A 14,049-nucleotide genomic window follows, 5' to 3' on the forward strand; every position below is an offset into this window, starting at 1 on the left:
GGCCTGTCCTAGATGTCGATCATTGAATGTCCATCGGTGATGGGCAGGCCTTGCCTGGGTGGGCATGTAGTGGCATGTTTGTAAACGGGGCTACTGCTCTCATAGGCTTTTACCTCATAAAAACTTGAACATGGAGATGACAAAAGTATATTTGTGTCTGCACTTTTGTTCTCAAAGCCTGGTCCTGGTTTTCAGAAGAGCATTTTGGTGATACTTGCCCAACGTGAGCATATTGGTCTCAGTTTGATTTCCCACTCGGGAGACCAAATGGCCTGGTTTCTTTAGGAGGAAGGGGTGCAGGCAGGTCCAAGAAGGTGGCACTTTAATATCTGAAACTTGGACCATGCCCTGGGTAATCAAGACATGTTAGTGACTAAGTAGCTCCCTGAAGCAAGCGGAGCCTGAGATAAAGAGCCAGTGCAAACAGTGTATTAGGGCAGCCCCAGGAAGGACTCTTAGGCAAGTGAAGAAGTGAAACCGCACCCCAATACAGAGATGATTATGCGGTGGGTGGGACCTCCATCCATCAGGGGACTCTGGAACCAAAGGAAACACTTGAATTTCAAAGTGAAACAAAACAGGGAGTGGGATGGAGGGTGTACCAGCTCTATTCAGTCATGGGGTGGGAGCCACTCCCTGTGGTCTTCATTCCTTGGCATTTCCAATCTGCCGCGGGGCCCCAGGAGGGGTGGGGGGAGGAGAGGGAGCTGACTATCACCCCTAGAGACAGTCACCAGGCAAAGAAACATGAGTCTCCCCCTCAGCCCTGGGCCAAGCTGCCCCACATCCTTCTAGGTCTTAGATGTTGCCAAAGGGCAACTGGTGATCACTCACAAAGGCCAGATTCTCCCCACCCCTCCATTGCCATTTTGTCTTGGGCTCGACACACTGGTCTCCCAGATCCTATTCGAGTTCCTCTTAGCAATCTGCCAGCACCTCATTTCCATAGTCAGTCACCCTTTCGCAGTCTTCAGAACAGCTCACTAAAATGGAAATTCCTAAATCAGGAACTCCCAAGAGGTCAAAAACATTGCCGGGATATGCCAGCAACCCCTAATTGGTCATTTAAGGAGCCAAGAGGCAGAAACTATAGGTCAACAGGCCTGGCCCCCATGAATGATTTCCTGCTGGGCCACAGGCCTTCCCTGAGATGGACAAGCCCTTTCTAGGACTCCTACCATCTCTCTGGGCTGCAGGGCTAATGTGCCTTTAGCACCTCACTGAGTTATATGCATTTGCAACAGGCTTCACCTCTAAGAAGCCTCCTTTGTTCCTGTCTCCTTTTGTGTGTCCAGTAAAGGCTAGCTCTCTGTGTGGTGTGTGTGGTGTGTGTGTGTGTGTGTGTGTGTGTGTGTGTGTCCTACTGAGGTGCCCTCCCCACTCCACAGAGTGCATGCTAGGGAAAGCAAGGAATTGTGTCTTTGGGGTTATGTCCAAGGGAGATTATAGCAACAGGAAGGAGAGAAAAGAGTGATGGATGTTTGGGTCCTCTGAGTCATCCTCTGTAAGCACAACCAGGCCCCAGGACACCGGAGCCCTTTGTTCTTCTTTATTTCCATGAGAACTGGAGAGGGAGCTTGAGTCCTGATCTAATTCCAGCAAGTCCCTTTGCTCTTCCATCCAGACAGGGCTGCCTCGTTCCCATTAGAGCATCAGCTAGTTTTGTGAATTCCTGGTAGAAGTTTCCAGGTCACCTACCCAAAGTCTAATCACCCCAATTCAGGGTCTTATTTTAGGAAGAAAAGGACACGATCCTTTGAGGTGGTATGCTGGGCCAGAGTGCTCTCTGGAAGGAGAGAGCCCTGGGCCCTTAGCATGGGGAACACTCCAGCCGCTCTGTGCCCCAGTACGATGTAAAAGGAGTTACCTATCATGCCTCTGTCAGTATCCCAAACCACACTAACCGCCCCTCCACTACTACTCCCAAGTTGCAGACAGAAACCCTCCCAGCTCCCATGTCTTCCCTTCATTCCTGGCTTAGACTCTGGAGCTTCCCGGCAGCAGGAACCTAGAGGCAGTGGGTCGCAAGTGCCTTTCTTGGTACTCAGAGCCTGCTATGCCATTCTCAAGCTTCCCGGCAGAGGGTGCTGTGGACATGCACTGCCTTCCAGTCTGGGGGGGTTGGGGGCTGCTGATACATTTGGGGAAAGAGGAATGGCAGGGATGAAGGGAGGCTTTAGAAGCTATTCCTGTCCCCTGTCAACAGGTTTTTTTTCTCTGCTAAAAATGGCTGGTTCGTGATGACGAGGAAGCCCAGCAAAAGGTTGTGCTAGTCACTACTCACGCAGATCCCAGGCTAGCTCACCTGAGACCAGACGGTGACAGTGGGGCCCCTCCCTGCCCTCTCCTCCCATCCTCCTCCCCCCCTTATTAGCATAACCCATCTCCAAGCTCCAGGCAGAGCCGCTGCTTTCTGGAAGCCTGCCCCCACAGCTCTGCTCCCAGCAGCAGCTCAGCTGGGAAGCGTGTTCTCTCTCCCCATCCCACTGGGAGCTACCTCAGGCCTGGGGATGAGGGGCTGGGGAGGTGAGGTGACCCCGTCAGACCAGAGGCTCTCTGTGGGCACAGATGGTACCTCCTCCTTCACACAAAGGGCCTTCCCAAATCGGCCCTGCTTCCTCCATGGGACTGCACTGTCAGGTGACCGACCCCTCTTCCAAGATTCTGTCCAAGGACTCATCTTTTGGGGAGTGACAGTTCTTTCCCAGTCCCTAAAAGGCAGATCTGACATGAACCCAAGTTCCCTGGGAGTTTTACATTAGGGTCAAGAGACCATCACCACTCTGAGAAAGGAACAATCAAATGGGGAAATGATGAGATGTAGAAGGGGCGGGAGCCCCATCTGCGGGACACTCCCCAGCGCTGCCTCTGCCCTCCCTCCAGGCCATCATCGGTCATCGGCCATCGGCACCATCGTCGTCAAGATGCTCAACCTCGGTTCTTTGATGTCACCTGTCCTACTCTCCTGTCCCTGAGTCCTGCCGCCACAAGGAAGCTAGAGGAGAGCTGGCAGTGGACCCTCTGGAAGACCTACCGTCCTAGAAAACAGTCACTGTGGTTTTTGGAGAGGTCTCAGCCTCAGCCATGCAGCGCAGGCTGTCGACTGAGGCATTTCACTCACACTTACCACTCAAGTTTGGAAACGAGAAACCGGCAGCTTGAAGATGGTAGGTAAAATTCACTCGCGGTTGCCCAGCTAGGAAAGGACTCTGAGTCCTGCCCAACGCCACAGTCAGAGCTCTGTACAGTAGGACGTGCCTTCCTTCCCTCTGGCCTCCCCTCATGTCCTCTCTGCTAGGCCCACTGGGCACAACTGGGGTAAGAGTGAGCACTTGCTGCACCCTCAGAGAGGGATGAGCCTCCCTGCACACAGCTGTGGCCGGGGGTTCACTGCGACACACCATCCCCGGAAGTCCCTAAAAGGCAAGCATCCTCCCACATCTTCTATGCCTCCTGGGCAGGTGGTAGGTGCTGAGGAGGCTCAAGACACAGCAGGAGGCCAGAAGTTGGTGACCCCCACCTTTACCTGTGCACTATGTGAGTTCCTGGGGCTGGAAGACTGTGCCTCTCCCCCATCTTGTCCCCTGCACCCTGGATTCCCAGCTGCTGCCTCCTCACAGGGAAAGCAGTTCCCCACCCCCAGTCTTAGCCTGGAGGATTGGGTCCCACTGCTCCTATTTCTTTGGGGGACCCAAGATGCCAGACCTGGGTCGGGAGCCTAGAAACTTCCAGCTGCCCCTGCCCCAGGTGCTATGGAGTCCTAAGCCAGGGAGGCCCTGATATGTCAGCCCTACCCCCACCCCAGGAACTAATGCTTTCACATTGCTGCTCCCTAGGCATCATTGTTGGGAAACCCCAAAGAAACACGTGGGCCTGTAAGCGAGGGCATGTCAGCGGCCCCCCACCCATGGACTGGCAGAGTCGGGGTGAAGGAGAGCAAGGAGCACTGGTGGGAGAGGAAGGGCAGATGGAGGGCAGACACCCAGAAGACCAGCCTTGCTGCCTTACCTTTTCTATGGTAATCCTGGACTCCCCAAAATTGTCATAAGAAAGGCCGGGACCAGCCACACTCCCCCACAAGACATGTCAAAGGCACATGTCATCTTGTATGTGTGTGTATGTGTACTCACAGATGGTGCACCACTTGGCAAGGCGCCCTCTCCACTCTGGGCCTCAGTTTCCCTATCTCTGAAATGAAGGAGGTGGATAGAATCATTCTCAAGGTCCCCTCAACTCTGAAGCTAGTGTGTGGAACATCCTGATTCCAGGCTCCAGAACATTCCAGAATGAAAGTGTGGTGGAGATGCCACCTTTCACGCACTCAGCCCTGAGTGGTCATATTCAGTCTTCTTTCAGGGGTGTGAGGAGGCTCCCTTTGGCCCACCATTCAGGTGGTCATGCTCCAGGGGCTGCCTCCCATCCCGATGCAGAAATGAGCTCTAGGAAATCCAAAAACATGCAAAGAGCAACAATACACACACACACACACAGACATAAAGATACACACACACAGACACACACAGACATACACAGACACACACAGACACAAACAGAGACATACACACACAGACAACAAAGACACACACAGACACATGCACAGCCACACACACACACACACACACACACACACACACACACACACACACACCAGTCACCAACCAGGCAGATCCAGGGATTCCTTCCCAAGTGACATAGCCACCCTGCAGCATTCTGGAACACAGGTGACCTGGCAAAGTGACAGTCACCAGAAACATGAGGTTTGACTCTGGGCAGTGGAAAGGGCAGAAGCTTCTGGGCGGCAGAAGCTTCTACCTGGCAGCTGCGGGTGCCTCAGTCCCCAGCACCCAGGTCTGCCCCCTTGGACACCCACCACATCTCCTTCAGCATGTTTATAGATAGGAAAATACACCTGGCTCAGCAGAGGAAGCCCAGAAGCTCTTGACAGCGCCTTTATATCTGTCTCCACCTGATGCTGGGGGAAGGTCCCACCCGGCTCCCTAGGGATTCATCACCTTGCAGTTCCCAGTCCCAGGAGACCTTGCAACTGACACCAGCAAACCAGGCTCGAGAGCTGCAGACAGGCCGCTCTCCTCTGAACCTGCAATGAAATCAAATGACAAGTTACCCACTTTCTCCCTTTCCAAGATTGGTGTCTGGGCTGGGCCTGTGTGAAGTATGGGGAGTCTCGGGTCTCGGGGGGGTGGGGGTGGTGAGCTCCGAACAGGGCAGGGGGCTCAGGCACCTGGTGTGGGGCTTGTCCCAGCTCCACGCTTCCTGTCTCCCTCTCTGGTTTCAACAGGCTGTAGTTTCTCTCCCTCGTCCCGGGCCTCTCTCCTCCCCAATGTCATAGGCCCTGCCTCAGTTTCCCCCCTCCTGCTGCCCTATCCAAGATCCCAGGATTGTCAGTTTTCTCTCTTATCGTCCTCCACCCCCACCCCCAAGCTTTGGATCCTCTCCAAACCCAGGAAGCTCCTTTGTCCTTAACCCAAAACCTGCCAATCAAACCACTCCCTCCTACTCCAGAGGTGGTGACTGACGCCAGGAGAAGCAGGACCAGGTGGGATGCAGGTAGAAAGGGAACCTTGCAGCAACCGTGGAGCTCCTCTGCCCTTCCACCCCCACACAGTCCCCAGAGAACACGTGCGCTGGCCCTACGCATCCTCCTTCCCCACTCAACTTCCTTGGGCTTCCCAGATACACCAAGATGTCCTCTTGGGCTCCCAGAGTGATAGTACCATAGAGAGGGCACTTTCCTTGCACGGGGCCATAGGACACCCCATATGGTACCCAAGTCCAACCAAGAATGATCCCTGAGCACAGAGCCGGGAGTAAGTCCTGAGCATCACTGGGTGTGTGGTCCAAAACCAAAAAACAAACCCCAAATAATCCCCACTTGGTTTCCCCTACAGAGCCCGCTGGACCCCTAGGCCTCTCCAGACATCAGGCTTCCCTGAACCACCCTCACTTTCAGGCTTCTCCACCTGCCTCCAAGACCCCCATCTAGGTCTCCTACCATGCCGTTCATGATGAGGGACTCCTCCCCACCCCTCAGTGCCCCCAAATTAAGTCATGCTCCTAAACACCGCCTTTGCTCCCAGAAACCCATTCCACAGCCCTAGGGTCCCCAACATTCTGGCCGTGGACTCCCAGCACACTCTCTGCCTTAGCTGCACATGCGCGCACCCTGCACAGGCCCCCAGACACCCTCGATGTGCTGGGTCCTCATTTCTGAGCCAGCAGCCTTGGCTTTGCTGCCACAAAGGCGTCACCGTGGGAACCGGGAGGGGTTACATTAAGAGCAATTAGCCTGCGCACAGTTGGCAGCGATACCTTAATAAATAATAGTCTGAACGGCATGTAAATAAATATTACAGCACATTATGTGGCCAGGGGGCACAGCACATGACGACACCAGCAGTTTGCAGCAGAGACTGGAGACTAGCAGGTGCTGGTGATACCCCAAGATTCCCACATCCCAGGTGAGCACCCACTGACAGAGGCGAGGAGTAAGAGGCTCTAAGCAAACCCCAAGGGCCAGGGAGACAGAAAACTATCTAGAAAGAGGTGAGGGGGGATCTCTAAGAAAAGACCCGAGGACACAGACCTGGGGGAGGAGGCAAAACAGAGTGCCCAGGGACAGAGGGGGAGCCTCCCAAACTTGGCAGTCTTTTGAGGTCGCTCCCTTCTCTGTCTATGGGCCGCACCTGCAGCCCATCTCTCTAGCAGGCCCAGGGGCCTCACACGGCCACTTCCTTCCCCCAAGATTTGCTCCCTACTTCCCACTGCAGGGCCTGGGAGCTTTCATGGCCACACCTGGCGAAGGGCTCCCACCCAAACCTGCTGCAGACCGGCTCTGCTCCTGGAGCCTCAGACCCTGGCCTGTCGATCCTCCCGGGCCCATCAGTGGGGCTCCCTCCCTCCAGCTGCAGACACCCCAACACTGCCCGATGCCTCTCACATGTCCTATCACACCCATCAGGGAATCCCATCTGGGAGCCCATCTACTCCTTCCTGTTCCTCCCTGGCCCACACCCAACCCCCAAGTTTCTCACTGCAATTGTGGCTACAGTTCTTCTTCAGGGTCCCCACCTCACCTGTGAGCTGAGTAAAGCTAGAAAAATTTAATTCAGGGGCCAGAGAAGTGGTACAGGGGTTCAGGTGCTTGTTTTGCAAGCAGCTGACTTCAATTCCTTCCCCTGCACCATATCTAGCTCCCCAAGTTTCCCAGAAATGATCCTTGAGCACAGGGCTAGGAGGAAACCCTGAGGCAGTGAGTGTTGCCTCCAAATCAAAAAAAAAAAAAAAACCAAAACTTGGATGACAGGAGGGATATGGGGGATATTGGTGGTCGGAAATGCACACTGGTGGAGGGATGGGTGTTGGAACATTGTGTGACTTGAAACCCCCGATCATTAAACCTTTGTAACTGTGTGTCATGGTGATTGAATTAAAAAAAAAAAAAAAGAACAAAATAGAAGTTTTAGCTTTCAAAAAATGCAAAACAAAACAAAACCAAAAACAATGCAAGTCAGCTCAGGCCACTCCTAGGTCAGATGCTTGATTCTGGGAAAATCAATCTCCTTAAGATCAAGGCCTAGAGATTAATGTTGTTAAACACAGCACTAAAGTTTAGGACCACTTTTCTCCCTTCACTCCCTTGATCCGGCCCAGTTGACCCCTTCTCTGTGCTCAGACACTCCAAGCTTGCTCCCAGAGTTGGACTTGTGTACTAGATTTTCCCTCTGTCCAGAACTTTCTCTAGCCCTTCCAGTCCTTCAAATCCTTTTGCGGGAGTGTCCCATTCTCCACAAGGCTCACCATGTCATCCTACTAACACCGAGTCTTTCTCTCCCCACCAAAATCTGCACCTCCTCCTCCTTGTCCTGTTATTCCCTGTAATACCTTCCGAGATGCGGTGAAACATGCTTTGTTCTTCATGTCTCTCCAAACTAGAAAGTTTGCTCCAGAAAAGTATGGCTCTGTCTTCTCTTCTCCCTCTGCTGGGTGGCTACTACCTGGATTAGTGAGCAGAACATCAAAGAGATTCAAAATAGTTATTAAGGAGAGGGAAGAAGAGAGAGGAGGGGGAAGATGAGAGGGTGCCTAGAGTGTCCCCAGAAGAGGAACAAACAACAGTGGGGTGAGTACCACTGGATGGGGAGCCTCCCAGGGAGCTGGTGGAGCCTGTGTGAGCAGCTCCTGCATCAGCTTAACGTCCAGGATGAAGGCGCCCAGGTGAGGGTATCACAGCCGCATCTCAGCCAACCCCCCCCCCAACACCAAGCCTGTGTCAGGGTACAGGAGCTTCACCTCAGGCACAGGAGAGTACTGGACCCCAGAGCCACAGGCAGCACTGCCTGGTAAGCCCCTGGTAACAGCCATAGTAATTACTGGTTGTGTGCAATTAGGGGATAATTATGCTTAATAAGTCCAAAAGTAATTACTATGCAGGCTGCAGGCTGCTTTGGAAAACAGAGGCCCCCGGTGAGCGGGGCCAGGGATCTGGGGAAGGGGAGAGTGGGCATCACAGAACAGGAGAGGCACGGTCCTTTCCCCACAGACGTCTGCGTCCTTGGCAGTGCCCCACCCCGGGATTTGCTAGCGTCCATGATAAGACACTCACACTCACACAGGCAGGACCTTTGGTCCCTGGGTGGGCCCCCATCATTATGCATCTAACTTCAACTCTTACTGTCTTGTGTCCTCTCACACAAACCCTAGCTTCTATGTGGCCCCTTCTGGTGCAGAGGAAAGCACTGGGGCACTGACTGGGGGGTGAATAACAGGATTCATGTTGAGTCCCTCTGACGCCCAAGTCGATGTCCCGAATTCCTCAGCTTGAGTATTCCCTCTGCAGGCACACAGAACCAATCCAACCCATTTCTCCAGAAACATCTCCATCTCCCCTTACGTTCAGGGGCCTTGCTGGGGAAAGAGGCTTAGAGCCATATTCAGCAATGCTTGGGAGAATCGTGCAGGGTCAAGGGTAGAACTGGCCTCTCTACATGCAAAGCATGTGCTCCAGTCCTTTGAGATAGCTCCCTGACCTGAAATTTTTGCTTTTTAACTCTAGAGAGAAGCAAGAGCAGATCTTATTACCTTGTGTCCAAGAGATGAAGTATGCAGTGAATGAAAGGGATGCTTGGTGCTTTTACAGGCTCTGCTGCAGCTGATCCTGTGACTTGAAGCAGGTTACTTAACCCCTCTGGGCCTTCATAATCCCATCTTGGAAAGGGCACAAAGGAAACCCCTATTTTATGATCTTGAGTTCTGCTCCCTCAAGCCGACCTAGACACCTGGGACTTTAGAACCAGTCAGTCCCCGGGCTGATACACAAAATTCCGGGGGGAGGGGGGTACAGCAACCTTTCCAAGACAATTTTCTTTCTCTTCCCTCAGGCATGGAAGTACCCATTAGGCCAGTGAGTGACATTCTGCTCTAGATACACAGTCTTGCCTTCCTTGACCCCTAACATCAGTCTCATGCTTAGAATTTGATTTACAGAGAAAGGGGAGAGGAATGAATGTTTGCAGGGCACTGAGATAATTGGAATGCGAATATTGTCCTTAACTATTCTGCCATCATCCAGGTTTTAATGACTTCTAATAGCTGATAAGATGACATTTTGAGTCTGTTTTCTCATTTGATCTCTACATCTGCCTTATTGAGACCAGGGTACGTTGTCCATATTTGATCCATTAAGAACTGAGGCCCAGCAAGGCCCAGCAAAGTCAACTGACTAGCAAAGGGAAGAACCAAGCTTTGAACCCCGATCTGACTCCAGTACTGCACTGTGACCAGTTTGCTGTGCGTCCTTATACCCTCACACCTGCTATCACATTTGGGACATTGGACAAAGGGATGAAACAAACTTCAAGGGACACATCTCCCTCCCCCACAGCCTCAGAGACCAAAAGGGCGATCAGAGCCTTGCAGAGCTCTCCGCTTCCACACCCACAGGCATCTTTCTTGGTTAACTGTCCAATGTAACTGCTTCTCCGTGGAAAATTTTCCTCAGTGTTCAAGAGAGGGGGGTTTGGTATCTGAAAAAGCAAACACCACAACAGAGCAATGCTCCGCCTGGAGCAATGCAACTTGAGGACAGAGCGAGCACATGGACATAATTAAAACCACTCCTGTGCCCCAGATCACCAGACCTGCGGAGGGAAAGAACAGAATGGACTTTAGAGGGCCAGCAAATGGGGAATCAGGAGGCAGTGTGCAGCCCCGGGCTCCCAGAGTGGCAAAACAGTTGCTACTGCTACAAAAATAACAGAACTCCCCTCCGTCCATAATGGGGGTGGGGGCAGAGAGAGCTAGAAAAGAATTGATTTTTTTCGGGAGACTATTTAAATTACAACTGGCTTTGGAAAATAATATCACTGACCCCTACCATCAAAATGAATAAATAAATAGAAGTACAGCAATCCAGGGGTGTGGTGGGCTAAGGTTGCAAGTACAAATGCTAGCAAGGGAGTAAAGTCCTGGACCACCAACAGGAAATTCTCAAGCCTGAGAAATCTGGTTATCTGGGCCCGGGGCCTCTGTTGTAAAGTATGAGGCCACAGTCTGGAGGGACTCTCCCCCAGGATATTCTGCAATCACCAACCGTCCCAGCTGGGCTGGGGAAGGGACCACTGACCATCCTGGTTTCAGCACCAGGGACAGAGGCACCCACGCCCACAAAGTGCCAGCTCCCCTACCTGGTGATGCAGCTCCATGGCATGCTTTCTCAGACAGTCCTTCTTAGCCTTCTCTCTGTGGGTGAAGACTCTCACTCGCCCCCGTCTTTGGTTCTCCTGACCAAGCCCCGCGGGAAAGGAGAGCATCTCCCGCCCCCACAACCCATTTGAGACTTAAGCTTTCAGCCATGTTTGGGCCCAGGCCTGCCTGGGAGTCTCAGGACTGTGTCTTGGATGCCTCTCTATTCCCTTAACCCCACCCTGGTCCTCATCTTCTCTCAGGCACTTTCTAGGGCAGTTTCTCCAAAATAAACCAACGCCCATTACCCACCACCTCTGGAAATCTGCACCCTCATTCCCTCCTGGAGCTTCCCAAGTGCCTGACCTGGTTTCATTCCCACAGCTCCTCCCTCCCTACGGGGCTCAATCTGCTCCAGAACTCAGCCTCTTCCGGTCCTGAAACCCTTCGACACAGGGGCCCTGCTTCTCTTCTCAGTGAGCCTTAGCGCCAAAGTGGAGCATCTGAAGATAGTCCCTGCTCCTGATCCAGCCCTGGGGGCTTTCTTGAGGGCCTCAGGGTGACATCATCCCACAGGCCTGAGATACCAGGACACCAGGCCTCTATCCAGGTCAGCCCCCACCTCGGCCTTAGACTTCTAACAGCCCAAGCGCATGCTCCCAGCACCCCTGGGAAGGAAACTTGGGGCTGGGGTTGCCATGGTAACCCTGGTACCAGCCCTTGTTATGCATTGCACTCAGGGCACACAATGGTATGACCTGGAATAAGGAAATAAGCAATGGCTGATGTCATCGGAAAAGGAAGGAAGCGGGCATGAGAGAGCTAGATGCAGCCAAGACAACGACCCACCAGGCTAAGTGACTCTGACAAGTTCCCCAACCTTGTGGACACTTTTCTGCTCCACTGGTTAAATACACGTCTGTGGGAGCATGGGGAGGGTCAGACCAGATACCTCCAAGTCCTTTGGGTCAGTGGATATCTCCAGGAAAGCTGCAGTCAGGTGAATTCATTAAGGCTTCTTTGATACTCTCCCAGCTCTAGGGAGAGGCTAAGAAGCAGTCAAAAGGATCGTCAAAAGCTCAGGGTTAGGTGTTCCATGCAAGCCCAGAAAGCAGATATATGCTGGTGAGTCATAAGGAAGCCAGGACCCCTCCCTGAGCTGCTCTCCTTCTCAGGAACACTCTTCCACCAACTCACACCAAGCAGCCCTTCCTTTGTCCCTACAGTAATCCCCCGTCCAGAATTCTCTGCTTGGGAAAGAGCAGAAACAGCTGAAACACAAAGAAGCATGCCACGCTGGAGACCATCCAAAGGTCCAAATGGAGAGAAAATGGCTAAAGCACTGAGAGTCTGAATTCACTAGAAGAGCACTGTGTTAGCTGTTGGCAGTGATGTTTACGGAGAGTTTCTACTCACGTAGGAAAACGCTTAAGCTCTCATGTTCAGTAGGGGGAAAAAAGCCCAAATGCCAAGTGCTGTGTGCTGTGTAATTTATTTTAAAGGGCATTTAAAAAAAAAGCCCACTTGGTTTCGGGTAAATTCTGCTTTCAATTTTAAACTCTACTTTCACAATTTCTACAGCAAGTGTGTTCCACTATATTCTAGAACATCATTGATATATTTCTGGAGTGGGTCTTCATAGGGTGGCAGCTTGCTTTGAAGGCCCTTGGCTGACATTTTCTAGCCATGGGTTTGATTAGGAGTTTCCAGGGCACTGATGGACCAAGCAGTGGCCGCGGCAAACCACTGGCTTGGAAAGCTGAGCGCGTGCTTTGATGCGGGAAGCCTGAGCCCCATCTCCTGTCTCACAGAGTCCCCTGGGCACCGCTGAGGTTGACCCCCAAGCACCAAACTGAGAGTATCCCCAGCAGGTGTGTCCCCCAAACCAAGAGTTGGCAAAAAAAGAAACCCAAAAAACCACCATGTTAAGCAATAATACCTTTTTCAGGGACAAAGAGGAAATTTCTGCCCATCTGCATCAGTCGGGGATCAATGATTTAAACCACTGAATTTGATGATTTCCTGGCTCTATCTGTGCCATGGATAATACCTCGGGCAGGGGTGGAGGTGGCACCCGGAAGTCTGTCTTGAGGATGGGGTGAGACGGGGCTCCTAGAATAGCTGTTAGCTGTTCAGCTTATGCTTCTCCAAACAGGCTGGTCCACATCTTAGCAGCTTTTCTGGCCCTTGGCCTTTGCAGGCTTCACTCTCACATGCTCTCCAGCCCCTTTAGACAGCCCAAGTCCATCTCACTCTAACCACCACTGCCAATCATGCTGTGAGAGTTGTCTGCACAGCTATTTGGGAGGAGCTGTTATGTCGGCTTGTGGCAACCCCTCCCAGCCTGTGTCACAATTAGTACCCACGAACCCTTTTTCCCCTATGGGTCCTCCAACCCTTGTTGTTCTATCCCCTTTCTGAACCATTGACACTGTCTCAGGGTGCTCTGGGGAACACACGGGAGGCCCTGAGTCCACCTTGTACCCAAACCAAGAACAAAGCATATCTTTCAATGAGTCCACAGGGAGCAGTGACCTCACCAGTCAAACCTGCTGATAGACTTTTGACTCTGATAATGCCACTGTTTTTGGCACCTGAAAGGCAGGGAGAGGCAGCATTGAGAAGGCAAGAGAGCAGTGACTATTTTGTGGGAGCTGAGATGACTTCAGAGCTCCAGGGCATGAGTGGCAGAGAGGGGCAGGTGGGGAAAGTAGACAGCCTCAGAGCACAGGGAACGGGGAAAGGCTGGTGTCTCTTCTTTCATCCTTCTCCTCACACTCCCCTTCATCCCTACTTTTCGTCCATTACTCATTCATTCATTCTCCTTGTCATTCCTTCTTCTACCTAACCGTGCAAGCAACACTCTTTTTGCTACAGCTCAGGGCTGAGTCCTATGCCAGATGCTGAGGACATCAGTGAACAAAGCATGAGCTGGGCACAGCCACCTGAGAGCCCCATCTGTCCAGAGCATCACAGGGCCAGAGAAATCTGGATGGATTATCCCTAAGGGGACACCTGGGAAGGCTTCCAGAAGGAGGCACCATTCATATCAAGGTTAATATCTATGCCCAGATGGCAGGGCACCAGGGCCATGAATACTGTGTACAGAGACTGAACCAAGGGGCACACCAGGAGAGGTCAAAGCAAGAGCATGGCTGGATGATACGTAGATGGACCACTTGCAGACTGTAGGACTCAATATTGATATACACTCCCCCTGCACAATGGGGGGAAACTGAAGCTCAGAGACTTACATCATTTTACCAGTGACTGGTGAAGTTGGAGCTCAAAATGCCATAATCTCTGAGACTGGAGTGATAGCACAGCGGGTAGGGCGTTTGCCTTGCA

This window comes from Sorex fumeus, unplaced genomic scaffold, assembly GCF_029834395.1.
Source record: "Sorex fumeus unplaced genomic scaffold, SorFum_2.1 ptg000047l, whole genome shotgun sequence".
Taxonomy (NCBI): Eukaryota; Metazoa; Chordata; class Mammalia; order Eulipotyphla; family Soricidae; genus Sorex; species Sorex fumeus.